This window comes from Protopterus annectens, chromosome 2.part2, assembly GCF_019279795.1.
Source record: "Protopterus annectens isolate FY-2018-M chromosome 2.part2, PAN1.0, whole genome shotgun sequence".
Lineage (NCBI taxonomy): Eukaryota > Metazoa > Chordata > Ceratodontiformes > Protopteridae > Protopterus > Protopterus annectens.
This window is the reverse complement of record NC_056730.1, coordinates 366,210,074-366,233,845: the sequence shown is the minus strand read 5'-3', so window position 1 is coordinate 366,233,845 and position 23,772 is coordinate 366,210,074. Positions and strand designations below refer to the sequence as shown.

Below are 23,772 nucleotides of genomic sequence, written 5' to 3'. Positions count from 1 at the left end.
GTCCCTGAAACAGGAAGTAGCGGAAAAATGTTTCCAAAAATGGGGCCAGTCTTGCTGCAACCTGTTTGCGACATCCTTGAATACCAACTGCAGCAGCTACTTTGCCCTCATCCCCTTTCCAGGGGAGTCACCAAGGGATGTACTCATACACGATTTGCCCCTGGGTCTCCTGTACGCCTTCCCCCCTTTCCACTTATTCCAAAAGTCCTACAGAAAGCCAGTTGTTTGGGAAGGGACTTGATACTCATTGCTCCATACTGGCCTTGTCAAATCTGATTCTCCTTCCTGTGGCCTCATCTTCGGGAGGAGCCATGGGTTCTGGACCTACTGACTCATGCATGATGAATGCTCCACCCATCTATTCAGACCCTCAAACTGACAGCGTGGCTGCTTCAATTCCAACGATAGCCAGGCTTCCAACCCTCTCCTCGCGGAGTAAGCACATTCTAATTTCTTCTCATAAGGCTTCAACGAGGAAGATTTGCAAGAGAAAATGGAGAAGATTCTGTTTATGGGCCACCTATAATCACATCCATCCCCTTTCTGCTCCTATTAGTTTCATCCTAGACTTCCTAGCTAAACTGTTCAGTAAGGTGCAGGTGCAGCTGCTATTAGGGTTCAGCTAGCAGTGATCTCAAACTTCCATTTGAGAGACAATGGCACTAATATAATGTTTCATAAGCTATGTAAGGCTTTTCGCTAAGCTACTGTTTTAAGACCACCTATTAAGGACCCTCCAGTACCTTGGGATAGTTTTGTTCCATCTCATATAATGTTTCCTCCCTTCGAACCAGTATCATCTTGGAAATTAAAATTTTTGACCTAGAAAAAAATTTTCCTGGTGATTATCACCTCTGTTAGAAGAGTATCAGAGTTGCAAGCATTGTCCATAAAGCCCCCATATTTGCTTTTCCATAGAGACAGGGTGTCTTTATGAAAAAACATCCCCTCTTTTCTTCCTAAAGTGGCTTCAGAAACAAATTTGAACCAATGTATTGAGTTACCAGTTTTCTTCCCAAGTTATGAAAACAAAGCAGAGGACATGTTACATTAATTGGATGTGCATAGACAGGTACGTGTTTAACTACATAGAACTGCTGAATTCCGGAAATCTGATGAACTATTTGTTTCCTTTTCAGATTCTAAGAAAGAATCCCCTGTGTCTAAAGTTAAACTTTCAAAATGGCTGTCAGATTGTATAACCTTTGTTTATAAGTCTCAAAATAAAGAACTTCCGCAAAAAGTTAAGGCCCATTCTACAAGAGCCATAGCTAGTTCTTTAGCCTTTCTGGCTAAGGTGCCTATGGACACTATTTGTGCTGCAGCAACATGGGCTAACCCCCATACCTTTATCACTCATTACAAGTCAATTTGGCCTCCAGGAGTAGAGCCTCCTTTGGAGTCGCTCAAGAATCAGGTTGCTAAGGATCCTGTCCCAATCAAGTAACAATGAAGGCAAGATAGGACAACATCACATAAAGAAGTTATGTACTCACCATAACGTTCCATGTGTGTTCTTCATCTTCGCTTTCATTTTTACATCCCACCACCTTCCTCCTTCCTTTGTTTCTCCTGGAAGACTGGGTCTAGTCAATTGGATCCCCTTGATCTCTGCCATTCTTCATCCACCTCTGACTCCTTCCTTGGGGTTAGGCAATATGATTATAGACTTGGGGCAGACAAGATCTGAGGATGGTTCCAGTGTATGCTGGGATAGGGAGTTAGCCACGAGCTGGCAGAGGACCTCGAGCTTGAAAATAAAGGCTGAGAAGGATCAGAACTCAATCAAGTAAAGAGTGAAGGAGAAGATGGACAACATGTGGAACGTTATGGTGAGTACATAACTTTTTTTGTTCTTGTCACCTCGTGACAATGTGTGTGTGTCTGCGTGTCTGTGTGTGTCTGTGTGTGTGTGTGGGTTTCTATTACATGAACCAACTTTTCAAAGTTCTAATGTCATATGGTCGACACCATATGGTCGAACTTTGAAAAGTTTGAAGGTTAAATGTAACAGCGCCGTAAGTGAAGAATGGGAGAGTTTCCCTTTTCTGCACTGAAGTTGATATATTTAAGTAAGGGGGTGTGGGGGGTGCAGGGGGGCTTGCCCCCCTTCTCGGAGCATTAAGGTAATTTTTTTTTTATGTTTTATTATATATTTGATGTTTCAAACGTCAGTCATATGTTGTCGAACATATAGGATTCGAAGTTTTGAAACTTCAAATATATAATATAGACCCATGTGTGTATATATGTGTAGATATATATTTACACACACACAGTGGATGTAAAAAGTGTACACACCCCTGTTAAAATGCCAGGTTGTTGTGATATAAAAAAATGAGACCACAATAAATCATTTGAAAACTTTTCCCACCTTTAATATGACCTATAACTTGTACAATTCAATTGAAAAACAAACAAATCTGTTAGGGGAAAAAGTATAAAAAATAAACAATACGTAAGTGTGCACACCCTTAAACTAATACTTTGTTAAAGCACCTTTAGGTTCATATGTTTATGGGTGTTTATTAGGCTAATGACCACATGGGCCTTTTTAAGCCTAGCAATGCATCCCAAATCTTTAACAAGTTCTGATACCCTTGATAAGTGTAAGCAGGGGTTTGGGCAATTAAATATTTACAAACAGGGGCCTTGGAGATGAAACATTTACAGGTTGCCTGTTTCCATTAGAGACGTATGCGCTAAACTGGAGATGAAGTTCTTGTTCCCTATCCTGTTGTCCAAGTAGCAACTTGAATTGGGTTAGGGAGGAACTCTGCTTTACATGGATGAGAGGAGCCTGTTTTGTAGTGATTTCTTTGCTTAATTTTTCTGTTGTAGTTTCTGTTTCTCTAATTTCTTTAGTCAGCCAGAAAAGCATTTATTGGTCCAGTGGTGTTATGTGCCGTTTTCATGACACCAAAAGTGAAGACATATGTAAGTAGCCCAGCCTCATGAATACGGGAATAAAGCCACAACTGTTACTCATGTTTGATTAGCAGCATGGGAGCTGGCGGGACCTGGCAGAGGAGTCTGGAAGTAAGAGGCTGATGCTGGCTCATCTGTCTGGAGGTAGGCAGGCAGTTCTAACTGCATTGATGACATCTGTAGTAGTGAACCCACACGTAATGGTGGTGTACTAGTTTTGAGTGGGTTTGCATGTCTAGTAGCATGCATGCTCTTTCTGCAAGGCAGCTGTGGTGGAGCTTGCAGACCACCAGTGGGAGGGTCTACTTAACTTTAGGCTGCCTGGATTTAGCTTCCCTCATGGAAACAACTAGTGTATTAAAGTTACTTTAGTACTTGGAAGTTGTGAATAGAGTCATCAGAGGAGTGAGAATCAGCAACAGTGGAGAAGTAGGAGGCAGAACTGTAAAGGCAGATGAGGTAAAGATCAATAAAGTAAAAAGTCCTAGTGAGAAAAGCAAGTCTGAAGAGGGTCATCCGGTTGCTTAGAATAAGATGTGTGAGAAAGTGCAAGGGCATAATAGTGTCAGCAACACACAATATAAATGCTGGAAAAGCAATATTCTTGAATCTGTTAATGATTTCTGAATGTTTCTAACAGGAGAAAATTGATTGCTCCATATGGTGCAGTCTAGCCTGTTAAAGGTACAATCTGATTCTGATTTTAGCTTTCTAACGAGAACCTGATGTCTGGGAACATTCTGTGATTATGATGTCCTTTTCTGTATGCGAAGAGCTGTTTTTCTCTAAAAGTCTTATGTCTTAGATAATGATTTTACCCTTCTCCAGTATGTGTGGTATGCTATGCATCACAATAGGTACCATGATCATAACATTTTTCTGCTGCTGGTATAGACCATAACTTTTTTTTTTGTTTTTGTTTTCGGTTTTTTTTTTGATGATGCTGGTACAGTCCATAAGTTGACCTCCTACATTTGCCATAGAAATGTTCTTGTTTGACACTTAAAGCAGTTAAGCCATCAAATGGATTTTGTCCCCGTATCGTGAACCAAGAACTGTATGAACATTGCCTTTATTGCTTGGGAAAGAACCACTGCCGTAACTGCAACTTTTGTACCCAGCCATTCAAAGATGAAGGAAGAGAAAGCTTCTGACCTACTTCTGTACTTAGAGTAGCAGCATGTAGACCAGGGAAAAATCACTCATGGAGCCACAGGTCTTTACAGTGCGCTGTCAACAGGTGAAGGATACAAGGGTGAGACATTGGCTGCTCTTTCCTTGACTTAAAACCATTCTTTCCACAACCTCATGGTTTCAGAGTTCCATGCCCTGACTTTTGATTAGCAAGAGCTTCAGTTTGTGCCTTTTTTCTTCAATGGCAGATCATGATTCCATGAAAGTTGCAATCACTGCGGGGGGGGGGGGGTGTTGCCCTCTGTTTAAATCATTAAAGCATTTTTGTGACTTTTGTGACATTTTTGTGAAAGTCCATTTCCAGAAATCAGCTGCTAGAGTCTACCAAGCAGAGTTCTAACACTTGAAACCAATGTCGTTTTTCTGCAGGCCTTTCCTCTGGTGCATCAGGGCTCAATGACCTTGAGTGAGTAGAGTCTACTGAGTCTCCTTCTTGGTGCCCCATGTGTCAAGTCCTTGATTTCAGACATTTGACATTTGGAGGGACTGATTCTCGCTAATGCATGACTAGATCCTTAGGGAATATGACCAAATAATTACATCAGGCAAGGTGAAGTCTTCTGCTGTCTCCATACCTGTTTTGATAAGCATGTTGCTGTGCATCACTTCTCTATTTCCCAATATATATTGCATGGCTAGCATGTACTTGACCCCAAGCATTTCAGCTGTGCATGAGTGCACGTCTTGTAGAGCTGATGGCTGCAGAGTTCTTCCTCCTACTTTGCGTCGTTGGAAGACTGAGATTACCAGGGACTCTTTATTTCATGATAGATGATATTTACAATCTTCTGTACCAGATGTCCTCTCCTTTGGAGAAAGCCACAGTCGTATCAAGTCCACTGTGGAATGGCATTTAGCCCTCATTCCATTCCCTCAGAAATGCCTGAAACAGTACACTGGAAATAATCAGGAGGAATATTGGATTATCACCTTACAGAGTCCATTAAGGGTGCTATTTATTTGACCTGGAAACAACCAGATGCTGCTATGTCATCTCCAGAAAGGTGGCAAACCTGTCTGTCCCCCTTACTCGTTAAGTGGCGTGAGATCGTTTCCAGGCAGCATAAGGTTCTTCACAATTTCTTCTAGCGTAGGTCCCAGAAACTGCAGCACCTTGCTATCTCACTGCCTGAAAATGTGTCACAGGCTTTGGAAAACATGGTCAAGAAGATATTTTCTCTGCTACTTTGGGCATGCATCCCTCAACTATGTGTGTCTCACCTCTTGGTTCACCAGTGCTACACTCAGTAATGTCTACTTTGTTGAAAATGCATAACTTATTGGTTATATTGCGTACCCCACAGCACTCAAGGCTTTAACTTTATTTTATTTTGTTGTTGTTATATTTGATGAAGTGTGATTTCAGCGGAATTGGGCATCACTGAACAGTAACATAGCCATTTATCTTATTAGTAATTGAAGACAAGTTAATGGATTCTAACTGCCTAAATACAAACTGGTCAAAATAAAATCACATTTTATCAAAAATCAAGGCAGGTGGGCTGTATGAGAGATGTATAATCAGTTGTGGTCAAGCAATGTTATGTGATATAGATGTGATCTGAATCTGTTATGATCAAGCTATGATTTGTGGAACACTTGTGTGCCTACCATTCATAGGGGAAGTTAACATAACCATCTTACCTCTCCTTATTCCAATCCTTTCTAGTTGATGTGGTACAGAGAAGGCTTTCAGTCCTCCTTATTTAACTGAGCTGATACTTTGGAAATGACAGTGACTTCAGACAAGTGCCTGCACAGAATGGCTTAGCAAAAATTGCCTTCCCTTAAGCAAAAGCTCTGGTTAGCCGTTCTGTCTATTTCTAGGGGAATATCCTTTTTGCTTAGTCCTTCCTGGTTCTGGTCATAGATCTTCTCAAACAAATTTGACTTCAGAGCTGTGAAGGACCACTACAATTCCCTTCAGCTTGCTCATCATCTTCTAGACTTCTCCAGGCTCTTAGGAAAAAGGAGAAGCTTCAGTTTAAACCAATGAAGTTTGTCAGTATCATATAGTCTTAGTTTCCCCAGCTGTGTCAGGCAAGCCATCTGTGAAGGTGACCATGCTGGCCCAGCAGCCACAATTGTGACTACTGTCTGTGGCTGAAAGTGATTTTCGTACGAGGTTACTAGGCTAATGGCTAATGGCCCTGGGGCCCTTACAAGCCTAGCCAAGAGTTTATCCCCAAAAAGAAACCTCAGTCAACACTTGTCGCCCCTGTCAGTGAGGGATAGAGGTAGAAACCCTGGGACAAATGTGTGTTTTGCCATCCACTCATCATGTTTGCGCTTGAAGAGGGTCAGCGAGGTACTCTGTTTGATACGTATGGGAAGTCTAATCCAGAGACTGGGCAGCCTCTGGGAGATGCACCTTTCTCTCCAGCAGGTTTTGTTGATGTCACATATTAGATTCAGGCCTTTTGAGCAGGTAGTGTGTAAGGAGTGAGACATACGGATATGGAGCATCTCTAGTAGGGCAGAGTCTATGATTGCCTTGTAGGCGAGACACAGATCACCTCTGAGCAGTCTGTACGATACTGTGTAAAGTGACAGTGATTTGAGCCTGTCCGCATAGGACAGGTTTTGGAAGCCATGGATTCTCTTCGTGAGATGTTTCTGTGACCTTTCCAGTTGCTGCAGATAGTTGGAGAGGTACATACCAAACAGGGCGTTATACTCAATTATTGGTCTAATGAGGGAGGAGTATAGAGAGATACTAAACTCCTTCTTTTTGGATGCAATCCCATTACTTATGAGATGAACCAAGTAAAAGGCTTTTCTGACCACTGCCACTAATGTGATGGTTGAATGTGAGATTATAAATCTGAGTACCTGGGTCTCTCACCACAGATTGTGTGCTTAGGAGGTTGCTGCTGATGTGGTAATCAGTAGAGGCCGTGTTTTTGTCGAATGGTATGATGATACTTTTTTTTTGTGTTAACTTGAGGCCATGACTTTGGCATCAGTCATTAGTTGCTGTGAGACCCTCTTGCAGTATGTCAACATCATTTGAGGAGTCAGTGACAGCACCCAGTTTACAGTTGTCTGCAAACTTGGTCAACCACAGGCCTTTTGTCTGTGCCTGAACCTCTGAGAAGTAGATGCCAAACAGTAGTGGTCCTAGGACAGATCCCTGGGGAACTCCACTAGTGACAGGTCTACTATCAGAGGTGGAGGCGCTTATTTTCACCTTGAGGGTCTTGTCTATGAGCCAGTTGGCCACCCACCTGATGAGAACGCCAAGTTGTGCTTCTCGATGATGCCTGAATGGGGGATTGTGTCAAAGGCCTTGGCCAAGTCAAGTCAAGCTATTTGTACTGACTTTCCCTCATCCAGGGCCTTGGTGACGGTCTCAAAGAAGTCAACCAAGGTCAACAGGCAAGATCTGCTGTTGACGAATCTGAACTGGGTGGGGTCAAGTGCTTGGAGATGACTATGGCATTTCTCACTCTGCTGGAATGAAGCCTGTACTTGGGCTGTGGTTGAATAGGGTGCTCAATGACGAAGCCAGTTCTTGCTGGAGATGGTGCAGGATACAGCCTAGGATACTATTAGGTCCCATAGAAGCCATAGAAGCTGTGTTCTTTGCCTTGGATAGGGCTTTTAACACTTGATCTGTGGAAACATGAGGTGTGGGACAAGTATCGGGGATGTCAAAAGGGCCTTTGGGGGGATAGGAGGGAGAAGTTTGCGCTGAACCTATCTGCTAGCAGGTTGGCTAAGTCAACAGGATCACTGTAAGTGATACTGTTAAGTACTAATTCAGAACAAACCTGGGCCTTGCAGTGGAGGTTTCTGACATAACTGAAAAAGGCTTTGGGGTTTCCCTTTATTTCTGAGGCTAGGTTCGATTCATAATTGACTTTGGAGGTTTTCACTAGTGATCTAATTTGCTTGCTGAAGCTAATGAGGGAGGTTTTCTAATTTAGAATTTGTTTGTTTTTACCCAAGGAAAACAGTTTCTTCCTTTTGTTGTAAAGCCTGTGGATAGAGGATGTCCACCAAACAGGTTTATTTTTCCTTGAGGAGCAGGTTTTAGTTTTGTTGGGTATGGCTGAGTCCATGTAGTTGTACAGGTGCTTGTATACTGCATTGGCATACTGTTCAGTGTAGTTGCCTGAATCCTCTGAGGGGGGCGGTAGTGTAAAGCTGCTGAGTCATGGAGGGGGAGTCTGTAGCTGGCTATAACTTAGATGGGTGTCTTTCCAATCATCAGTTGCACCTGGAGTAGTTCCTGTGCTTCATTCTGGCAAACCAGTCTGGAGGTGTGCCTGTTCTTAATGAAGATAGAGACTCCACCACCCTTAGTCGTCCCGACCTCATTTTGGGTTCAGAATGTGTGGAAAGAAATGTAGCCTGGTAAGGCAGGGGTGCTCTCTGCAGCCCTGAACCAAGTTTCTGTGACCGCACAGACATCAACACCTTTCAGTGCAAGGAGAGCTTCCAGTGGATGCATTTTCAAATTAAAGCTCCTAGCGTTAAGCAGCATGACCTTCAGTTTGCTTTTTGACAGATCTTTTACGTTGGAAGATTTTCCATGATTGTCCAGGATTGGTAGGCCATCACAAAAGGCCAACTGGTTCTCACTGTGATTTTTGATAGGAATATTTTGGTGTTATTTCCCAAAAAGGAACCAATTTAGAGATCAATCAGTCTCTGCAGAGGTCGTCACTATGCACCTCAGTGGAGCAGTAGAACGATCAGTTCTTCAGAATGAGCCTGAGGATTTTATTCCTACCTTTTCTTGATTTCAAAGAGGGTGTGGCTTCCATCCCATCCTGAACTTAATGTGTTTAGGAAGCACATATGAATGTCAGGTTCTGAATGGTGACTGTCTAGGGTGCATGTCTGTACTTCAGCAGGGTGTCTGGAAAGTAGAAATGCACATAGTAAATGTATTTTAGCACATCACTGTCTGCCATTGATACACACCACTTTCAGTACAGAATGCTTGTTTTCAGTCTCTCTTCTGCATTCAGAAAGTTTACAATAGTGCTAGGTGTTGTGCATAGAGGTCTAGCTGGAGAAGAAATATAATGTATTACCCTACATGGATGTTTGGCACCTGGAGGGTCTCCATAAACTAGGAAAAATCCTCTTTAATCCCATCTCAGAGATTTGCCTTTAGTAGTATAGATGTACATGACTTCCATTCTCTATCATTCTTGCCCATAGAAAGGACCAAATAGGTCATATTTTTGGCAGCCTAGGTGTGAATGCAGTGGGTCTTTCCATGCTTCCACCTTTCTACTGATGCTGGAGTTGTTGGGACAGCCATAGTCTTCATGCTGCAAACAGTACCAGAAAATTGTCTCTGACAGCATGTCTTCACTATAGTCAATTTTCTGTTACTGTTTCCATTTTTATTGATGTATATTAAGGGAGGATTGCGTCGGTTTCTTAGCTTTTGAATTATAATCTTCATGATGTCTTCCACAGACCTGAAGGTGTGGATGTTGCAGTGGTCTGTGAGGTGTCACTGTGTACAGATTCACCATTTGCCCTTGGATTTTCTTCTGATGCCAAATCTTTAGCACTAGACCTTGAAGTACTGGACATTCCACACCCATCTTGATGTGTTTTTTTTTTCCTCTTTTTACAGCCAAATTGGGTTCCTGATGATAGACACTGCACTAACAAGTTTTGACCCCCAAAACAGAACACCATATAAACTAATTGGAGCTGCAGTGGTCCCCCTAAGCCATAGTGATGGCAGTAGAGGCTAAGCTACATCCAAGACCTGTCCTGATCTGGATCCGGGGTATATGGATGTAGTACTGTGCCAGAGGCAGTATCTGTCTTTCAGCTCTTCACATCTTGGTAGACGTGAACATGTTGGTGACTCTATTAACTGATTCTCCATTTCTCTCCTAGAGTTGAAGATTTGTGAGTCTTTGTGAACTCTAGAGATTAGCTTATTTGCTAGACGTGTGAATGCACTCTTCCTTACTCACCTTCTGTCAGATGTAGCATGGCAAGGGAGAGTTAGCAGAAGATTCGTTATCTTCATGTAGCAGGTGTGATTCCTGTTTATCTTCTCACCTTTCTCTCTGACTCTGTGTTGTTATACAGTTTCCTTCAGTTACATATCTGTTTGCTTATTTGTTTAACTCATTAACTCTGTTAATCGGATAGGTGAGCTAGTTCCAGGATCTTTTTCAGCCAATACCAGAATTAAAAGGCAGTCACATCATACATAGCAGTGACACTAACATACAGTGTTTTAATATTTACATCATCATTATGTTCAGAGAATATAATTTACTATAAAACGATCACTGACACTATATTTATAAAAAAATATGTATGTGTATAAAACATTGCTTATAGTAAGTATGCAGGTGATTTGTCAGGTATTGGTTTAGATGAACCATGTGCATGCATCTGTTTTGATTCAAAACTGCATTTTGGAACAAAGAATAATTTGATGTTCTCAGAACAGCGACATGATCAATTAGCATTACACAGCAAAGCAAATCTGTTTAAAGTACAAATCATGCAGTAATCATGGTAGTGACTTGAACATTATATGCTGTAGTTACTAGATACCTGTTTGCCAGGTCCTTTAGTTTCTAACTGTAGTAAAGGCAACGTAGGCAAGATCACATTGTCAGAAGAGAGGTCAGTAGCTGAAAGTTTGGAGAAATGGTTAATACTTGCTTTGAACTAAAATGAAATTTGAGAATACTGACAGTTTTTTTTTTTGTTAAATGGAAGAGCTTATGTAGGCTGAAAAGAGCTAAGGATTGATTGTCCTATATCCTGAAAACATTTGCAATTATTTTCTTTTTCTAAGTGAATTACTAACTTTTTTTCTGAATGTGGGGTAATCAGTTTGAGTTTCTGGAGTTCTGGTAATGCATTCCAGGTAGCTAATAACGGAAAACAATTTTTTTACATAGTGATTTCTTGAAGGGATACCAAGGCAGTAAGAGGGTGGTGGTATCACTAGTTATGAAGGAGTTTGTAGTGCTTTTGTTATGCAACTTGGTAGTTAGGGAACGAAAGTATCCATTGATTTGATAGTTTTGAAATAAATTATGTTAGTAGTAATGGTTTCTCTTTGCACAAGATGTCTGCCAGTTATCAGTCCCTTCTTGGACAAGCAACCCATTCATTCCACCATCACTAGGGGTAAGGGTTGGCCAAGAGGAGCGATGATGCGTGCAGTCATCAGGGGTGGTTTGAGTGTTTAAATGTTTTTTCTGTACCCCTCCTTGCACCTGCCCAGTGATAGCTCATAGGTGGGGCATGCGGTGAGAGTTATCACCGCTCCTCCCCTCATTTCCACAAGGTGGTAACACTAGCAGGGCTTGCCCTGTCCACCCACGGAAAGCACTTTCTGGTTGTTTCCCCAGTCTCCACCATGGAAAATGTCCTATCTTCCTAGCATCATAGTTCAAGAAATAATGGCCAGTCCTCATAGATGTTTGTTTTCCCTACATAGCTGAGAAGGATGCGCTTTTGGGATCTTGGGTTCCTGATAGTACAGGAGTCCTTCCCAGTTCATGCCAGAAAACTCCCATCCATTTGGAGCAGCATTTGGCTATACCACATCAAATGGTTCGTATTTTAGGTCTCTTAATCTTGCAAGATCTTCCAGCAGGGATATTTGAGGTGATGAAAGCCAGTAAAAAACTTAACTAGAAGAAGATTTTTCTCCCATGTGCAACCCCATTTAGTTAACATGAATATGCTCCTTGTGTTTGACAGGCAGTTCTCTGATTTGGGTCTCAGTTGATTATTTGGTCAAGGTGCATCTGTAAGCTGTTTCTATATATTGAAACCTTATGGAGGGCAGAACTGTGGTCAAGCACCATCAAGTCAAGTAGTTCTTAACTCTTTGAAACCTAATCAGCGGTATCTGAAGGCATTAAAGAGAAAATACCTGCACTGTCCTGAAAAGTTTTTGCATAAATCTTTTTCTGAATAATTCCCCAAACTTTGTGGTTATCCCAAAAGTGTGAAGAAATGGTTAATGCTTGTAATTTCAAAATTGTAAGATATAATGCTGATTTTTTTATTGTTTTTATTAGTACACATGTTATGTTTAGTTCTGTCATATAATGAATCTGTCCAAACTGTATTACATTTTAGACCTACAGTATCGACATGAAAAGTTGTTCACATAGTTGAGTTTTCCAGTGATGCATTTCCAGACATCATTGCATACTGTACTTCTGGTATTTTAGCAACATTTTTGCATATGTTTTGTAATATTTCCAAACAAAGTTCAGTATAAATAACAGTGCATGTTGTATGCCAATGTCAGTGGCAGATTTTCCATATTATTTGAAAATATCCAAAATGTCTTTTTTTTTTTTTGCATTCTGTTGCTTATATCATTGTCGGTATCTTCCTAGATCTACCTCATCATAGTGTTATACTTGTATTCCTCCTTATGAGAGGTCATTGCCTGACATGACGGCACCTCCGCACCAGATACTGTACCCTTATTAGAAAACAGCAACAACAGTACTTTCTCCTTCCATCCCATGTCAACAGCCACCATAAAAAAATTATTAAAAAACTGAAATCAGCAACCACTGCGGCTGACAACCTTCCAACAGAATACTCCAAGATGACAGCTGATGCTATACCTATTCTGTATCGATTCTAATCAATCAAGCTGTCACTGAACATCAAGTCCCACATCTCTGGAAAGTCTCTTAATATAATCCCCCTCCACAAAGGAGGTACTTCAACAGAACTATCTAACTAAAGACCTATTCCTATATTATCTTCTCTATCCAAAATTTTAGAAAGGTGCATACATTCTCAACTTGTGCACCACCTCTTAGACAATAATCTCATAGCTAGCTGCCAACATGGTTTCAGACCTAATCATAATACAACTACTGCCCTCTTTAGTTTCAGTAACACAATTAATTTACATAGGATTGAAGGTAAAATAGTCTCATCAGTCTTCCTTGATATGTCCAAAGCCTTCAATATGGTCTGCCATCAGAAACTACTAACAGTCCCATCCAGCCTAAATCTTAGTTCATCTGCCCTGTCTTTGTTTCAGAACTACCTAACTGACAGTCACCAGGCAGTAAAGTGGACATAGGACATCTCTTCACTACTGCCAGTCACATTAGGGGGCTCCATTTTTGGTCCCATTCTTTTTAATACCTTCATTAATAATCTCAACACAGCTACCTCTCTAGCCACACTAGTACAGTGTGCAGACGACTCCACATTAATAACAAAAACACAAAAATCCTTCACAGCAGTGGAAGCATGGATGTTCTTCATCTCACATTGCTGCAGTCCTTACTTATGGGTAGTCCGCTGTCCTCGGTCGGCCCGAATACCAAAGTATTAGGCTGACGTCGGTCATGGGCGCTCAGATCTGACATCAGAGCGTCGGGGTATAAAAGCGCATGACCGACGTCATATCCTCAGTCTTTTTTGCCGCATGGTCCGATGCAGAAGCAGCGTTGCAAGTGCCGTTCGGCGTTCTGAAATTTTTCGAATTCGGAGTTTCAGACCGATACCAAGTTGGGCTAAGTACCCCGTTGGGGAAAATTTTTGTTTTTTGTTTTTTCTTGCCTCAGTTACTTACCGGATGTCAGAAAAAGTGAATAATTGTATTTCTTGTGGGAAACAGATACCGCATAGGGATTACCACTCGCTTTGTATTCCTTGTTTGGGACCGGAGCACGACGTAGTCGGGTGTCGGTTTTGTGCTAGGTTCAATAAGCGCACTATAAAACGGAGGTTAGATTGCGCTAGGTTAGTCTTTGGCAAGCGGTGTAATTATAATATGCCGTCGGATCCTCCGGCCGCTTCCTGAAGCGCAAAGACAAATCTGTGAAGCCTAGGCAGGATGATTTGTCCATTTCGGATGCCGGTCCATTAGAAGCTACAGGGGAACAGGTGGATCCGGCTGAAGTTTCGGTTGAGACTCAGGGGGAAACTTTGATTTTGCAAGAGGTGGCTTCACAGGGCTCAGGTCAGGCTGAAGGGGCCTCACAGGTTACTATTCTCCCTACTGTGCCTAGGGTGGTTAGGCCTTCTGCTACTATTTCTAAGGCTCCTTCTAAGGGCAGGTCTGTTTTGCCTTCCTCTGGTGTCAGTCCTGGTTCCTCAGGGTCAGTGCCTAAAAAGCACATGCTTAAAATGGCAGAAGATTTGATTACTTTAATTAGAGGTTCTATGCCCCCTCCTGATAAGAGGCCCAGGGTAGAGCCAGAGTTGGAAAGTTTGGAGAAGGCCTCAGATGATTCAGAGTCTTCTGTGGAAGACATTCAAGATTTTCCTCCTTATTCGGATTCTGATGCAGAGGATTCCTCTCCTTCTGCTTCTCCTCCTGAGGATTTTTCATTTTCAGAAACTTTACATTCCATGAGGGAGCATTTTATGTGGGAAGGACAGGATTTCTCTGATTCACGGAAAAGGCTTAGGGAATTTTTGTTTTTACCACAGCATAGACCCTTAGCTATACCTCCAGTTTTGGATGTTGTTCAAGATGTTTTCTCGGAGGCTTCCCTTAATCCAGATTCTTTGCCTCCTGCGCCAGTCAAACCAGACAGGTATTACAGGATGCCTGAGGCTCATAAATATCTGTATAAAAGTCCTAGGGCAGACCCAGAAACTATTAGTCAGGGGCCTAAGGGTGTTAGAGCTTCTGTTGTAAAAAATCCGGTTCCTCTAAATAAGGAAGCTAGAGCTTTGGATAGATGGGGTAAGAAGGTGTATACCTCTTTTAAATTGCCAGTTTCATATGTTGAAATATCAGAATTTCCTCCTTTCTCAGCTAAAATCTAAAGTGGATGCTTTAGCAGAGGGTATAGAGTGTGAAGAATTGCAGGATTTGGTACATGTCTCTGAACAGGTGGGCAAGCATTCTTTACAGTGTGGCTTTGATGCTTTACAGGCTTCTTCTAGGGTGGCTGCCACTGGTTCAGTTATTCGAAGGCACGCCTGGCTTAAGGATCAGAATTTGTCTGAGCATGTTAAGACTAGAATTCTGGATGCCGCTTTACAGTCTGAAGTTTTGTTTGGTCCTCCTGTAGAGTCTGTATTAAAGAAAATGGAGGACAAGGCTAAGTCAATGCAGACTGTTAAAGATTTTTTGCAGGTGCAACCTCCAAAGTTTAGTAGAAATTGGCCTACTAAAGGATGGACGTACCCTTCTTCTGATTCTCAGTCTAGGGGCAGATCTAGACGTGGTAGGGGCAGAGCTCAGAGTTCCTTCAGACCTAGAACATGGAGTTCGCCTGCACAGTCTGCAGGCGAGGGCAGGGGCCAGTCCTTTCGTAAACAGGCCCAATGACCTGCATTTTCAGCTGCCAGATTCCTCTTGCCTGGCAGCTCCTTTGGGAGGAAAGTTAGCACTTTTCAAGCAAAACTGGCTTTTATTCACCCAGGACAAATGGGTATTGGACATTATAAACCGAGGCTACAAGTTTTATTTCCATACATTGCCTCCTTTCAAAGGCATGCCAGATGTTCCTCCTCGGCAAAGGTTAGAGGCTCACAAACAGATTTCTTTACTTCTTCAAATGGGAGCTATACAGCCAGTCCCTCTGTCAGAAGTGGGCCTAGGATTTTATTCTCGCCTGTTTCTAGTTCCAAAGAAAGGGAACACGTGGAGACCGATTTTGGATTTATCTATCCTCAACACTTATCTGGACATTCCAAAGTTCAAAATGCTGACGTTACAACAGCTTTTACCTCTGTTGGGAAAAGACCACTGGATGGTAACTCTGGATCTCAAAGAGGCTTATCTAAATGTTCCTATCAGGCCCAGCTGCAGGAGGTACCTGCGTTTTCGAGCTGGAAATTTACATTATCAGTTCTCTGCATTGCCCTTTGGCTTATCTACTGCGCCCAGAGTGTTCACAAAGGTTCTGGCTCCAGTGATAGCCTTTTTCAGGTTAAGAGGAATACAGATTTATCCTTATTTGGACGATTGCCTGATTATTGCTCAAGACAAAGATGAACTTCTTCATCATCTACAGTATGTGATGGTAGTGTTAAGATGCCTAGGGTATTCTGTGAACGAAACAAAGTCCAGTCTAGTACCCTCTCAGGACATGTGCTTTCTGGGTGTGAGACTGAATACAGCTTCCCAGATGGCCTTTTTGACCCCGGACAAACAAAGAAGCCTTTCTCTTTATTTCCATCAAATGTCTCTACAGTCCAGGCTGACTGCAAGGACAGTCCTTCAAGCCTTGGGGTTCATGGCATCTTGTATTCTGGTGCTTCCCAATGCCAAACTGCATATGAGGAAGCTTCAATGGTATCTCAAAATGTATGGACACAACACTGCCAAGATCTAGACACTGTCATTCAGATAATACCTTGCATTCAGAAGGAATTTTTATGGTGGGCTCAGGAATGTCACCTAAACAAGGGACTCTCTGTGACCCGACCAGAGGCGAGTCAGATTCTAACGACAGATGCCTCGGACAAGGCTTGGGGAGCACACCTCAATGGAAAATGGGTGCAAGACACTTGGCCTGTCAGACTTCAACATTTGCATATCAACTTGAAGGAGATGTTAGCAGTCCAGTTTGCATTAATGGCTTTCAAGGATTTACTTCACCCAGGGCAGGTGTTGATTCAAACAGACAACACTACTGTCATGTGGTACATCAACAAGCAAGGGGGAACCCATTCATACCCACTTTGCAGGCAAGCGATGGTTTTGTGGGAGACTGCTCTCTGTTTACACCTCAATCTTCAAGCAAGGTTTCTGCCAGGAGCACAGAACTCCTTAGCAGATGTGTTGAGCAGACAGATAGTGGATCCTCACGAGTGGAAATTGGATCCTCATGTATTCCAGCAGTTGACAGTGTTATGGGGGACTCCAGACATAGATCTGTTCGCTTCTCCACTAAATTACCAGTTGCCAAAGTTTTGCACAAAAAGGTTTCATCACACAGCTTGGAAGGTGGATGCTCTATCATTCAGTTGGAACAATCTTCATGTCTATGCCTTTCCACCTCTGCCTCTCCTCCCAAGGTACTCTTGAAGGCCAGACAAGACAAACCATCCATGATTCTGATAGCACCGATTGGCCTCGACAGCACTGGTACCCACTTCTGAGGAGTTTAGTATGGGAGCCTCCATGGCCTCTACCTTTAATTCCATCTTTTTGTCTCAGGAGGGCAGTCACTTCCTCAATGTCAGGATTCAGTCTCTGCATCTAACAGCTTGGCATATTCTGTTTTAGACCCTGGAGGTCTCAGCTGCCACAACAAGTTTTGAATGTTATTTTGGAGGCCAGAAGGCCTAGTACAAGGAAAGTTTATGCTGATAAATGGAGGAGATTTTTATTTGGAGCAAAGAGAAGGATTTTGATGTTTCCAAGCCTAATTTAAGTGCTTCTCTTCAATATCTTACTGAGTTACTGGACAAAGGTTTGTCTTTCTCCTCTATAAAGATTCATGCTGCAGCCATTTCTGCTCACTATGACTGTGACCCTCCTTTATTCTCTCATCCTTTGTTTAAGCAATTTCTTAGAGGGGCAAAGAACATAAGACCCCCACGTAGAGCTCCTACTCCTGCTTGGGATCTCAATTTTGTGTTGGAAAAACTTACTCTACAACCTTTTGAGCCTGCAGCTACGGCCGAGTTAAAGTATTTGTCTTGGAAAACTGCTTTTTTGTTGGCCATTACTTCTGCAAGAAGGGTTTCTGAATTACAGGCCCTTATGGCAGTGGAGCCTTTCCTGATTTTTCATAAGGATAGGGTATCTTTGCGTACTAATCCTTCCCTTATGCCTAAAGTGGTTTCTAGTGTGGCCTTAAACCAAACTATTCATTTGCCTACTTTTATGCAAACCCCAAAATAAAGGGAGAAGATTTTGCATACTTTGGATATTCACAGGCAGTTGCGTTATTATTTGAGCAGAACCAAGGAGTTCAGACAGTCTCAGCAGTTGTTTGTTTCTTTTGCTTTGGGTTCTCAGGGTAAACCTGTTTCAAAACAAACTATTTCTAAGTGGATTGGGTTTTGTATTTCTTTCTGTTATTCCCATCATGGTAAGGAGATTCCGGCTGGAATTAGACCTCATTCCACTAGAGCTACTGCCACTTCTACTGCCTTTCTAAGGGGGGTAGCTACAAAAGATATTTTGGAAGCAGCTACTTGGAGTTCAGTACATACTTTTTCTAAACATTACCACCTTCCTCTTTATTCTAAGTCTAGGGCTGGGTTTGCCACTGCAATATTACAGGGCATTTTAGCAGCCCCTAATGCTTTATGATTTTGCCATCCTCCCTTTCCTGTTGCTTTGGGATTCTACCTATAAGTAAGGACTGCAGCAATGTGAGATGAAGAACATAGTACAGTTTTGTACCTACCATAAATGTAGATGTTCGAAGATCCACATTGCTGCAGTCCAATTTACCCTCCCTCCTTCCCCACTGTAGTTTGGCATGGTTATATGGTTTGGGTGATGGTTGTTGTTGGGCCTGTTTTTGGGAGGTGTTCTGTTTTTGGCTGTGGCCTTTCTTTTTAGGGTCTTCTGACATCTGGGGCAAGAAAAGACTGAGGATATGACGTCGGTCATGCGCTTTTATACCCTGACGCTCTGATGTCAGATCTGAGCGCCCATGACCGACGTCAGCCTAATACTTTGGTATTCGGGCCGACCGAGGACAGCGGACTACCCATAAGTAAGGACTGCAGCAATGTGGATCTTCGAACATCTACATTTATGGTAGGTACAAAACTGTACTTTTTCTAATACAGAACTTATACTCAACTGTAACAAAACCAAGCTAATAATCTTCAAACCATCCGGAGCCACTGCCCCCCCCCCAACTTTTCCATCATTGCTGCAGGTAGCATAACTATTGAACCTGTTGCTCCTATGAGTCATTATTGATCATAACATGAGATTCGAACAACACATATCACAGACCATTGAAAAAGTGCAGAAAAAATTGGGTACCCTATATAAAAACAAACAATTCTTGAACAAATGTACCAAAATAGCCATCGCAAGAACTCATCTACTGTCAACACTTCGGTAAGCCTCACCCATACTCATGAACCGTAGAAAATCTGACCTAGGTAAACTCAAAGCATGCTGTAACAAAATAGCTAAATTTGCCTCCGACTACCCGTATAGAACATATCACTGTCTAGTACTAAAAAACTATCTTGGCTAGAATTCCCACATATTCTAAAATACAACCAGCTTACCATGGCACACAAATTACTTAACCAGCCAGTCAAAAAAAAACTATCCTACAAAACCCACTAGAACCATATTCTGACCATAGACTGTTATGCTCCACCAACAAATCCTTACAATGTTACCAAATCTGCAAATTCCTATTCTGATACCACTATCTTCCTAACATGATTCACTCAACCATCTAAACCTTTTCCATCACAATCCTTATAATATTAATTACAAATATAGTAGCTTGTATAGGAAAGACGCTCTTCTAGTCTGAAAAATGTTACCTCATAATCTTGGTTGTATTCTGTCTTGAACTTATACTACACAAAATTATACAATTTACAGCACATATTCTGCTTAAACTGTAACATTCCTGTTTGCTATCGTGACTGTACTTTGAACCTTCTACTTGACAAAATGATACAATGTCTATTTGTATACACTGCATAACCATTGTTCATGTTATAACTTTTTCTTTAATCAAATTTTCCAACTTGTCTTTGTAATAATTTTGTCTTTGTCTTTTTTGTATGTGGAGCTTTCTCCCCGGGCCTCTGCTGAAAATGGGCTCACACTCAGTCGTACTTTCCTAGTAAACAAATGTAAAATAAATGAAATAAACAAGTTACACCATTGTCCCCATATTGGTGCAGATGTGAAATTATTGCTGTTATTCATATCTAATGGAAAAAAAATTGTACATATTTGAATATGTTAACTTTGTTTTTTTTTTGTAAATCTTTTGCTACCATCTGTGGTTGTATGATGGAGCCACACTAACACTACTGCTTCCAAGTCTATTACTGCATAATTCCTGTCCTCACATTGCTTGCAGGTCATGCTGTTAACGTAACAATCCAACATACTCACCATGTACACCTACAAGGCGTAACACATCAAGAAAGTAATAGAGCATCACTGAGTACTTATTTCAGAATCCATATCCAAGACCTTCAGCGTATATTTGGAAGTTTATTTGCTTTGTCTTGCATCTTATCAGTTATTGCTTATGCTGTATGTGCAATTTGACTTGCATTGTGTAATATCAGTAGCTAATTTATCCATTGTACTAACCTCTGATTTTGCACAGGTGTATTCTGTAATTTGTATTCTAATGTTGTAAGTTTATCTTTTTATTCTTTGTTTTAAAACCCAGATGTGCCCCTCTTCCCCAAATCCCTGTAAAATAGGCCATCTCCTAGCAGGGACAACCTAATAAACAAAACATTAATAAATAATGAAAGAAAATATGAAACTGTCTTATTTTCTGTATTTTTACTCTCCACGAGTAAGTGCTAGTAACTCCTGTAATTTTCAAGTCACTCTGACTGTTCCATTTTGTATACTTAGTAAGTCGTGTCAACTTGCAGCTTATTTCTCACTCGCTGATGTGTAAAATACCAAAGCATTGCTGAAATATTAATATTACTACACAAATATAGTTAATATCTGTAACTACAAGTGGTAGCTTTCATTACTGTCTTCAACTCAGTGCATTACAGCTACCTACTTTGGGTGTCATTTTATTCAGATTCATGTGCTCTTGCAAGTAATTACATTCCTGATGAACTATAACCACCTTTTATGCACATATTAAATAAAATGTCAAAATGTGTCATATTTTGCAGTACGCCACACAAAGAAATGTTAGCATCTTCCTAAATTTTGAAATATTTGCATTCCTATTTGCTGTGTGTTATATCGGCCTTCATTTTGCCACACTGGCTAAGATGACAGTCACGCCATTTTCCTTCTATTAATGCAGATATGAAACACACGTAATTGCAGGTAGTAATAGCAGTTCGTATTTGCATTATGCACCAGAAATTGGAATTATAGCATTACAGCAATGTGATGACATTGTAGACTGCAGTATATTAACAGACAGCCTGAAGGCTGAAGTCTGTGCTCCCACAGTTGGCAGAGGTGTGTGCTTCTGTGTTATGTCATTTGCAATGGGCTAACTGCTGAGGGTGTCCCCTCAGTTCTGCACGGGACATTCTCTTCAGGCAGCTCAGGTTATGCAAGACCTAAAACAAATTTTTGTTAAGACCTAAAACAAATAATCTGAAGTTGTTAATCTTCTTCCTATTCATCACTGATGGGTTCGGTTCCAAACCCTTGGAACCGAGTCGGCTTTATACCAAGATTGAGTGTACCAAAAAACTCTCAAGCTAAGCTGCTACCCACAATGCCCTTTCCTCAGTTACCTCAGATCTTGTTTGCCGTGCAGCCATATAGCGTTTCACCAAGCTCTCCAGCTAAGTGCTTTTTCAGATATATTTACTAGTTTTGTAAAAGGTTTTTCTCCTTTTATAAACTAATCTTGTTTTCTATATTGCTTCAGCTCTATCCACAGGTATTGTATCTCTTACCATTGTTGGTAATTTCTTGGTATTTTTAACTTTTTACCCTTGTGGTATCATGTTACCATTGTTAGTATTTCCTTTCTCTCTCCTTCATTTCCTCTCTTTCCTCACTCTTTCCCTTTTGTGCGAGTGTGTGTTCTGGGATGTCTGAAAAGAAGGGAACTTACGGGGTTTAGACACTGCTCTTGCAGTGGTACACTACGGAATAGTGACCTCCATGAAGAGTGTGTGTACTGTTTTGGGGTTCTGCATTTGTCGGCGAACCCCCTGTGTGATATTTGTGCTAGTTTCAGTCAGCGGATGCTGAATGAGTGTTGTAACAAACTGATATTAAAGGGTCTGCTTGCTTCACATTTTTCTGAGGCTATTTCTGCAACGGAGGTCTCATCCCCTCCTTCTTTGGACAAGAAACATCCTCGATCGGGACCCCTCTTCCCCAGCCGGTGACAAAGTCACAAGCACAAGGCCCATAAGTCCTCATCTGAACACCGTTCTGCCTCCTCGGTGCCGACTACTACATCGGTTCCGAGCTCGGCTCCAGCGAAGTTTACCAAGGCTGCCTCGTCGACGCCTACCCCGGCACCGATGACTACGGCAACATCTACTGCCTCTGTACCAAGCAGCATATCGGTTTCTCTTTCAGCACCGACATTGCCCATTTCGGCTCTAATATCAGTTCCAACGACTACCTCGGAACCGTTCTTGTCATCCACCCCTATCGTAACTTCGGCTCCGAGCCCGTTCACGGCTCCAACCATACCATTAGAATCTTCGGTGCCGGTCTGTGACGCACCATGGACCCGATACTCATCTGCTGTAGACCCTTTTGCCGGACAAGCCTGCAGTGCCTTTTTGGACCGGCCTTATTCCCCCTCAGGGGCATTGGTGGATCCACCAGGAGCCTTTCCGAGTTGGATGTGGTGCACCTTTTTGACCAGCTGCTGACTGCCAGGGGAATTTCAAATCCGCCTAGACCCTATCCCACTCCAGGCTTTGGGTCTATTTCTCCAGCAACCCCCACTTACTCTCCTCTCTTGGATCCCTCAGTTCCAAGGCTCATTTATCCAACTTTTACTAGAGGACTTCCTTCCTTGGCACCGACAACGACTCTGTCTGAGGCCCCGAGATCCCTTTGGGTGTCGGTTCCATTGGAACCCACCCTTCCTCAATCTCATGCTTGGGGGGGGGGTGGAACCCTCAGTTCCAGTGTCTGTTCCAATGGTTTTGTTGGCCCTGACCTCGGATCCGAGGGTGACTACCGCTCTGAGTATGCTTGAAGCTCCATCCTCCGGGGCGGACTGTGTCTGGAGCAGGGTGTGACGCCGGTTCCGATTTTGTCTTCTTCGGTTCCGGGCTCCCATTCCTCTTCGGGCGGGCCCACTTTCCAGGTGATGGAGAGGGCACTTGCTGCTAGCAATCCTCCTCAGTTGACTATTCCTCCAGTTCCTTCTGAGCAGCAGCTTTCAAAGGCCACCCCCCCAGGACTCTGGGAGCACAAGGCCCAGGAGACCCCTGTCCAGGGCATTTCCCTTTCTGAGTCTTCTTCGGATGCTCCCACCGAAGAGCCCCCTCAGAAACGGGTGTGTAAGAGGAAACACATGGACTCCCCAGAGGAGTCCCTCATGGAAGATACAGACTACGATGAGGGGGGAAGGGTCCCCATGGTCACCGCCCCAACGATGTCTCCTTTGGTGACTGGAAGTCCTCCAACCCTTCCTCGGAGTAATCCGTATTCCTGCAGACCTATTCTCTCTCGGCCCTCTGCTTCTTGGGTGACCCCCACCGATGAGTTGGTTAAACTCATCGTGCAACGGACTTGGAAGAACCCCGACTCCATTGAAGCCATCCCCAGGAGATCTGACAAAGTACTGTCCCCTCCAGAGGATCAACCCCATTGGTCCAGAGGTTTACCAGTGGATGCTATGGTGCTGGAGGCTGCCACAAAAAAGGACCTTGCAGAAGAGAGTCCTGCTGTTCACCCGCCCAACAGGGAGTCCCAGGCAGTGGACAGGTTAGAGAAGCGAGTCTTTGCATCAGCAACCTTCATAGTTAGGTGTCTGAACTTTCTGGCACATTTTACGAGGCTCTAGAGAGATCTCATCTCCGAACTCCCCGGAACTCTCATGGGTCAAG

At 42.5% G+C, this 23,772-nt stretch overlaps 1 protein-coding gene across 1 annotated transcript in view; it reads left to right on the top strand.

The window, feature by feature from the left end:
• FAM135A (family with sequence similarity 135 member A) overlaps window positions 1-23,772 on the top strand; it is a 1,678,755-nt gene that overhangs the window by 1,473,335 nt on the left and 181,648 nt on the right. The window lies entirely within an intron of this gene.